Source organism: Nicotiana tomentosiformis, chromosome 2 (genome assembly GCF_000390325.3).
Source record: "Nicotiana tomentosiformis chromosome 2, ASM39032v3, whole genome shotgun sequence".
In the NCBI taxonomy this organism is placed as follows: domain Eukaryota; kingdom Viridiplantae; phylum Streptophyta; class Magnoliopsida; order Solanales; family Solanaceae; genus Nicotiana; species Nicotiana tomentosiformis.
Window position 1 is genome coordinate 33,756,751 of NC_090813.1, and position 8,778 is coordinate 33,765,528.

Consider the following 8,778-nt stretch of genomic DNA (forward strand, 5'->3'; position numbering starts at 1 on the left):
TATACCCAAGATCAAACAGTTCACAAGAGTTTATACAAAAAGCAAAATCTTCATATTCTAGACAATACAGAGGCAGCCCTCCTATATTCTCTTCCTCATTAAGAATCACATTGAAATCCCCTTAACCAACCAAGGCAATTTCATATCACTAGCTAGATAATATATATTGTCCCACAACTCTAACCTTTCCAATGATGAACATTTTGCATACATAAAAGTCATCATAATGTGCTTTCCTATATCCCGATGATATATCCTGATAGTCAGTTGTTGTTCAGTATCCATCAACAACTCTCATTCCACCACAACATAACGAAATAACCATATCTTCCCATTCACATTTGAATTGCAGCTTCCATTCCTAGCCTCCTTCTATACCTCTGAATATATCCTGTCTTTTGAAATGGCTCCATCAGTGCAACAATGAAAAATCCATGTTCCCTTTGCATATTTATAACCCTCTGAAAGGCCTGCTGAGTCTTAACAGACCTTATGTTCCATATTAGAGTTTTAATCATCATCTTGTTGTTAAGGCTGCCCTCTTGGGCAAAATTCTAGTAGGTGGTTGTGGCTCCTTGGCTTGTGTTTGCTTTTTTCCTTTCTTTCCACTTTTACCTGAAACTCTAGATGACAAATCCCCTTCTCTTGCTATATCTTTAAAGTTCCGAGCAATGGATTCACCATCACCTTCATCTTCATATTGTTATTGTGGATCCACCAAAGCATTCTGAATGTCCACAGGTAGCTCCTTGTGAGTGATTACATCACGTAGTATCTGATTTGGAGACTTCAAAGGTACATTGATTTGTATCTTCATTGGTGATCCAGTTCTAGAAGCATATGCTATAGGCACGGTCTCCATTGCATCTGAGTCCCTGGGTACTATGGCTTGCTCAATCTGATCATGTGCCTTTCCTGTGGCCTCCTTCAATATCTCAGCATTGCTCCCCATCCTCCCCAGATTCTCCCGCATCACTTTGAATTGAATATCATAGATAGAACCCAAACTAGGATTCACTGTAGCAGAATTCCCATAAAACATTGTTCCATTGAGATCACACCTCTTTTCATCGACTGTTTGATGGTCTGACCCCCACTGTATCCTTCAATACCTCCATATTAATATTCCCAAATTGGTCCCTCCTTAAGTCATACATTGGAATCTCATCAATAGTGGCCCAAATCTCCCCAAAATTTCTAGGGTTTACTATTCCATTGGCCTATTTCTTGGCTAATGGTGCAATAGCTGATCCCCTATGATTTCCTGCTTCTTTTGATGTCCCTCTATTATCTCCAGCTGGTGGAACTACTTCCTTGACCTTAGAACTCGATTGATCATCAACCCTAGTTTTTGAATTTCTAGGGTTTACTGTAGTTAGAGCCAAACTTCTTGTTTTTGGTGTCTGATTATTTCCCTTATCCTCTATGTCTCCTATTGCATTTGTTGACCATATCTGAGCTTCCATTTCATCAGCTTCATCACTCCATAATGTTTTCCCAGGATTTACTTTATTATGCTCCTCCAACTGTCCCGAATTCTCGTAGGTTTGTGAAGGTACGTCATGGCATGATTGATTGATTGTCACATTGAGCTCCCTTAATTCCTCCTTGCTAGTACCAAACCTTCTGTGCACCCACTCAATTGTAGACTCTTTGTTCACCCCCTCATCAATCTCTGCCTCAATAGAACTTGGAGAACTAGCCTTAGCTAATTCTTGATTACCTTTCACACGTGGTGATTGAGTCCCTGTTTGACTAGGCTTCACATTATTTTCCTTATTAGTTGCCTCAACAGCTTCGTTCTTGACACTCCTAGCTGCCATCCCAATCCCAGTCCCAGTAGGTTTAGGACTAAATGTACCTTCCTTATTGTCCTTACCATGGTCCTCAACCCTAATCCTTGAATCACTAGGATTAGGATATCCTCCCTTAGCCGCTGAAATATTCCCAGTCCCTTTAGGATTAGAACTGGAATTTTCCTTGTTATTCACCTGCTCCTTCTCCTGATCCTTCTTATATTTATCTCCTTGTTGCGTCTTGTGTTGTTCATTGTTGCTATTATCTCCTTTGCCATCAGTGATCCTCAACGTTGGTGTGGCAATTTACTCAATCTCCAATGCATTAAATTTGTTCTCTGTAGTTACTACCTCAACCTTAGCCTTTCCCTTGTCATTGTTAGGTTCCTTCCTCTTTGTGTTGTCAATGATATAACCCCTCTTATCACGTTAGTATTTATTTTTCTTTGCTTGCATCCCCTCCTTCCTGGCTGGATTAGCAACAAGTTTCCCTACAACGTTACCACTAGTTAATACCTTTGTAGAAGCAGCAGCTGAGCCAATTACTTCTTGCTCATTCTTCTTATCATTGCTTGATCCTCAAACTGCCTCAACTCTGGATTAATAATCCAGCACTCATCTTCTTTGTGACCTTGTTTCTTACATGACTTACAATACTTAGGCATATAATCATACCTAATTTTGATCCATTTAAACTTCTCGGGTCCAGACTCATCCTCCTCCTCTACAATTTTAATCCTTTGAGGAAAATTTGACAACACATTCACCTCAACCTTCACTTTAGCACAACTTGGTCGAGTTCCATTTTGAGTAGCCAAGTCCACATGAAGTGGCCTTCCTACTTCCCTAGCTATATATAACATAAACTCCTTGCCGAAGAAGTTAGGTGGTAAATCTTGAAAGGAAATCCAAGCAATGGCGACAGGAGTTTCCTCACTACGTTTCCACCATGGATTCCACTTAGTACAACGCATCTGCCACATCTCATTTTGTATTTTCAAATAAAAAACAGGCTTAGATAGAAGATGAATATAATCCTCCATTAAGGAAAGTTTAATTAACACATGACTATATTCTATCAATCCAACTGAGCATTGCCCTTTAAGTTCACATTGAATTGGAATAGTTTTACGTAAGTCTTGAATCCCAGGCTTACCATACGAGAATTTTCGCAATACTGCCATGTTCAATCCTTGGTGTGCAATGGATTGACGAACTTCCTACTTCTTCCAATGTACAATGGGCTCACCATGAAGGTATTCAATAGGTTTTATGGCTATGCTGGGTTGCAACTGCATGGGCGCATTTAATGAAGTAGGCTGTAATAGATTTGCATAGATTTGGCCTGGATTAGGGTTTGTAGCTGTTGTTTGGGGCTGTGGGGAGGGAAAAGACGACTGACCAGCCTCAGAACGAGGCTGGCCAGTTGCCGGAGAAGCCATAAAAACTAGGGTTAGGTGTTAAGTTTAGGGTTTTTTCATGAGAGAAAAGAGAGCACCGTTCCTTCAGAGTTGATTTGATATGGTTTGGCATGGGTTTTAAAAGTTCAAAGTACATTAGTTAATTAGGCTTAAATTGAGGTGTGATTTGAGGTTTTGATGTTGTTTTATATTATTTGAGACCCCGAGAAGGTTCTTGTTATGTCTAGATATAAGTGGAGTTCACATGTGCGTGATTTTGGCCGCAAATACACTATCGCAGGTGCGTTGTTATGGATCATAGATGCAATTTTGCGAGTAGACTCTATAATGTCGAGGATTTGAGTGTTTTTCTCATTTTTGTTTTTGCAAAGCTCGGTCCAAGGCAATCTCTAGAGTGCTTTTCATAATTCAATAGCTAATTGAAATTTAATCACTTTTTATGATAGATATTGATTTCCAATTGATTAATATACATAATATTCATGAATTTAAGTTGGGATTTGGGGTTTTTTGGACTATGTTATTTGAGAGTGAGATTTGATGATTCGAGGGACAATTTGTGTTTGGAATTTGATGAATTTGGTATGGTTGGACTCTTAATCGAATGTGTATTTGAAATTTGTGAGTATGTTCGGGTTCCGAGGCACGAGCATGGGGTTGACTTTTTTGGTTGACTTTTTGATTTTAGTTAAAGATCTTAGCTTTATTATTTGGAATCAATTCCTATGGCTTTTATTGATTATATTAAGTTAATTTGGCTAGATTCGGGTCATCCGGAGGTTGATTCATGCGAGATGGGCTTGTTAGAGGAATGATTTTGCTTGATTGAGGTAAGTATCTTACCAAAACATGGTTGAGGCACTAGTTGCCTAAGTTATTTGTGATATGTACGTGCTATGGGTGGTGCACATGTGCGGGGCTGAGCCCATGTGAATGTATCAGGGTGTTTATCCATGCTTGGGGTAGTGCTTAGGTTATGAAATTCCTTAAATAGATTGTGAAGATATATGTTGTGATGTTTCTCATATTTGTACCATGTTGTGACCTAATTGAGCCATATTTGATGTTACATAGAGGTCAGTCTCATGATTTTCCTTGATAATTGTTGTTTTTGTGATGGAATTGCTAATTTGAGTTATCATAGCACACTTTGCACCTACATATACCATATCATGTCATTTATATCAGTCAAGGAGTATGATATTTGATATTATTGGTCATGTGCATGTAATCTTGTATATATGTTTTTCTGTGTGATATGATTTGGACTGATAGCACGCGACAACACCAGGGGGATTGAGATATTGAGCTTATGACTACACCTTGTGGATTGTTATTATTGCCACGTGAGTTATTCGTGGAGCATATCTAGCCTTTGTGCGGGATGTCAGTGCTAATACTCCTATCGTTGAGTGAGTTTCGGTGATGAGATATTTCCCATATGTGTTCTAGTAGACCTATCGGGCATGATGCTCGGTAAGGATATTGATTGTGGCATTTACTTGGTGTCGGGCACTCAACCCATTTCTATTCCACCATATCATATGACACCAACAGAATTAAAGGAGTAAAAGGAACAACTTCAGGAGTAGGTTGATAAGTGTTTCATCCGACTCAGTGTCTCGCCTTGGGGTGCTCCATTTCTATTTGTGAAGACGAAAGACGTCTCTACGAGGATGTGTATTGACTATAGGCAGCTGAAAAAATTTACAATCAAGAAAAGGTACCCACTACCACACATTTATGACGACCAGCTTCAGGGTGCTAGAGTGTTCTAGAAGACTGATTTGAGGTCAGGGTAATATCAGTTCAAAATTAGTGAATCAGAATTCCTGATGACTGCTTTCAAGACTCAGTATGGTCAGTACGAGTTTCTAGTGATGTCATTTGGGCTCACTAATGCCAAACAACATTTATGCACATAATGAACAGTGTGTTCCAGCCATGCCTTGATTCTTTCATCATTAGTTCATTGATGATATTTTGGTGTATTCTGGCAGTCGGGAGGACCATGAGCAGAACTTGAGGAGCATGCTCCAAACAATGAGAGAGAAGAAGTTATATGCAAAATTTCCCAAGTGTGAGTTTTGGCTTGATTCGGTGGCATTTATGGGTCGCATGGTGTCTAATGAGGGGATCAAGGTAGATACGAAGAAGATTGAGGTAGTTCAGAGTTGGCCCAGACCATCTTCAGTTACTGAGATCCATAGTTTCCTTGGTTTGCTTGATATTATCGTCGTTTCGTATAGGGTTTCTTATCCATTGCTGCACCTTTGACTAGATTGACCTAGAAGGGTGCTCCTTTCAGATGGTCTGACAAGTGTGAGGTTAATTTTCAGAAGCTCAAGACTATAATCACTACGGCCCCAGTGCTTATGTTGCCTACAAGTTTCGGTTATTACACTGTGTATTGTGATACATCACGTATTGGGCTTAGTGCGGTCTTGATGCAAGACGGTAGGGTAATTGCCTACGTGTCTCGGCAAGCACCCTGTGCATGAGTTAGAATTGGTATCTATTGTTCACACATTGAATATTTGGAGGCAATATATATATATATATAGTGTTCCATGTGAGGTCTATACCGACCATCGGAGTCTCCAGTATTTGTTCAAGGGGAAGAACCTTATTTTGAAGCACCGAAGATGGTTAAAGTTGCTGAAAGACTATGAGATCACCATTTTGTATCATCTCGGGAAGGACAATGTAGTGGTCCATGCCTTGAGTACAAAGGCTCAGAGTATGGGAAATTTGGCATATTTTGCGGCAACAGAGAGGCCACTAGCCATGGATGTTCAGGCTTTTCCAATCAGTTTGCGAGACTGGGTTTTTCGGAGCCTAGACGGGTTCTTGCTGTAAGGCCCCGTAAAATCTTTCCTAAAAAAACCCAAAGTTTCATGGTGCCGAGGTAGGCGTATGTGTTAATGATAGTTGGAGGAAAATATTTGGCAGAATTGGGCATTTATGCGGCCCATTATGCGGCCGCAGAATCGCTCTGAGGGCCGTAGAATGGCTGCAGAGTGAGGCAGTCATTTGGGACATTTTTTGATGTCATTTGGCGGCCCATTATGCGAACGCAAAATGATTTCGTGGGACACACACTGATCGCAGAGCCAGCTTGAAAATTTTGCGGAGGGAGGTTCTGCGGCGCATTATGCGATCACAGAACAGGTCAGCGGACCGCATAACGGCCGCAGAGTGGGCAGAACAGCCCAGTTCTGGAGGTCCATTTCGCGACCTATTTCATGCACCGCAGAAGCATTATGCGGTCGCAGATGCGACCGCAGATCCCATTTCGAAGCTTCATTTTTGGATTTTTATAACTTGACCACATTTTGTTATTTAGACCCTATGGACCATTTCTGAAGGGAGAACTTGATAGTTGGAGAGAGAGAGAAAAGGCTCTAGAGAGGGAGAGAGTTCCTCAATCAATTATTCCCCAATTCTTACTCAAAATCTTGGAAGAATTAACAAGGGAAGCACACTATTCTTTCATCCTAGAGGTAAGATTCTACACCCTATCTCTTAATTTCGAAATTTTACTAGAAATGGGCAAGTAGTAAGATAATTCATGGGTATGGGAGTGGCTTATTTTGCATGCATGATTGATCATGGGATGTAGGGAGATTGTTGGCTAAAATAGTAAAGAATGGGTTTTGGGATGAAGGAATCCTCCATAAAAGGACCTTGAAACCTTAATGTACACCTAGTTCTTGATAAAATGCTCAAATGAGCTATAACCATGATCATCTTCCTAATTTTGGTTCAATTTGTTACTTTTCTAAAATAGATTGAAATTTCTAAGATTTACGGAACATTTAGAGTTAAGAAAGCTCATGTAAGGTATGTTGGCTAAACTCTTCTCTTAAAATTTAACCCCACAATATCCATGTAAGTCCTGAGTTGCTTATTGTGAATCGATTACCCGGATAAGTTAGTGTCAAAAGACATTCGTGATCAATATGTAATTCAAATGCTCTTGTTATGTTGTACTACTATTTGAGAATGTGTTCAAAATAGGCCTTGCATATCTAAATGCCTTGATCTCAAGTTGTGTATCAAAGGAAAGCTAATGAAAGCTTGTGTAAGAAATCGTAATGTGCCTAAAACTCTTATTTTCTCAAATGTGTGCTTAAATGTCTTGAATAGAAATGCCTTGTGGTTGGAAAGTCCATGATGATGGTTGAAAGTAAAAAGGTTTGCATGTAATACAAAACATGCAATACGAATCACATAATGCGAAATGTGAAATATGAAACACGGCAAATGTGCCAAGAGAAATAATACAATTGTGACCATTAGTGTCAATGAAATGAAGAGATGTGCAAGAAATATGAAATGGGATGATTGATAGAAAAGGGTGATATCTCACTTAAGAAGGCCTAGCCGATCGGGTCGATATCGGATGCTATGCCACACATATGGCAGTTAGTGTGTTAGAATTATAATTGAAATTGTGATTTGGTTCATCCTCAATGGATGCAGGGGGTTCCATAGCAGGCGACACTGATCAGCGATAGCACTAGGCTCTTTTCCCAATTGATTTGCTGAGCCCCACTTCACTCGGGGTCATGTATCTTTTGTTCATTTTATCACCATATTTTGAGGTATAGCCGGAGCCTTATTGCCAGCACTATCATTGTACTCTTTTGGATCTAATAGAGGGTCCGTAGACATAGCATGGGTGGTATGTTGGTATGGGGAAAGGCAAATTGGTAATGTTGTAATTGTATCACATGTTCCATATCAAACTATGAAAGAGTATGTATTTTGAAACTTATAAATGATGTAACTACTGATAACGAGTTTGAGTTGTTGTTTACTTGATCCTCCTCACCGCTTAATTAATGAATTGGATTTTACTGTTATTCTTGAATAAGTTTAGATAGAAGGTAATGTACAAGCTTGCTCGGCCAGTTTATCTCTGTTGAGCGCCGGTCGTGCTCCCCGAGTTTGGGATGTGACACGTGCTTTTGTGATTTCTCAGTCTTCTGTGTATGAGCGCATTAGAGTGCGTCAGTATGACGACCCCTATTTGCTTGCCCTTAAGGACTCAATACAGCACTACGATGTCAAGGTGGTTTCTATTAGAGATGATGGGGTGTTACAGATGTAGGGTCGGATATGTGTGCCCTATGTTGATGGGTTTCATGAGTATATCCTTAAGGAGGCCCACACTTCAAGGTATTCCATTCATCCAGGTGTCACCAAGATGTATCAGGATTTTAGTCAGCACTATTAGTGGATAAGAATGAAGAAAGATATAGTAGAGTATGTGGCTCGGTGTTTGAGCTGTCAGTAGGTGAAGTACCAGCATCAGAGGTCGGGCGATTTGCTTCAGAGACTTGAGATTCCAGAGTGGAAGTGGGATCGTATTACCATGGATTTCGTTGTTGGGCTCCCACAGACTTTGAAGAAATTTGACGCAGTGTGGGTTATTGTGAATAGACTGACCAAGTCTGCACAATTCATTCCGGTTGTGACTACCTATTCTTCAGAGCAGTTGGCTCAGATCTATATCCGTGAGATTGTTCGTCTCCATGGTGTGCCAGTGTACATTA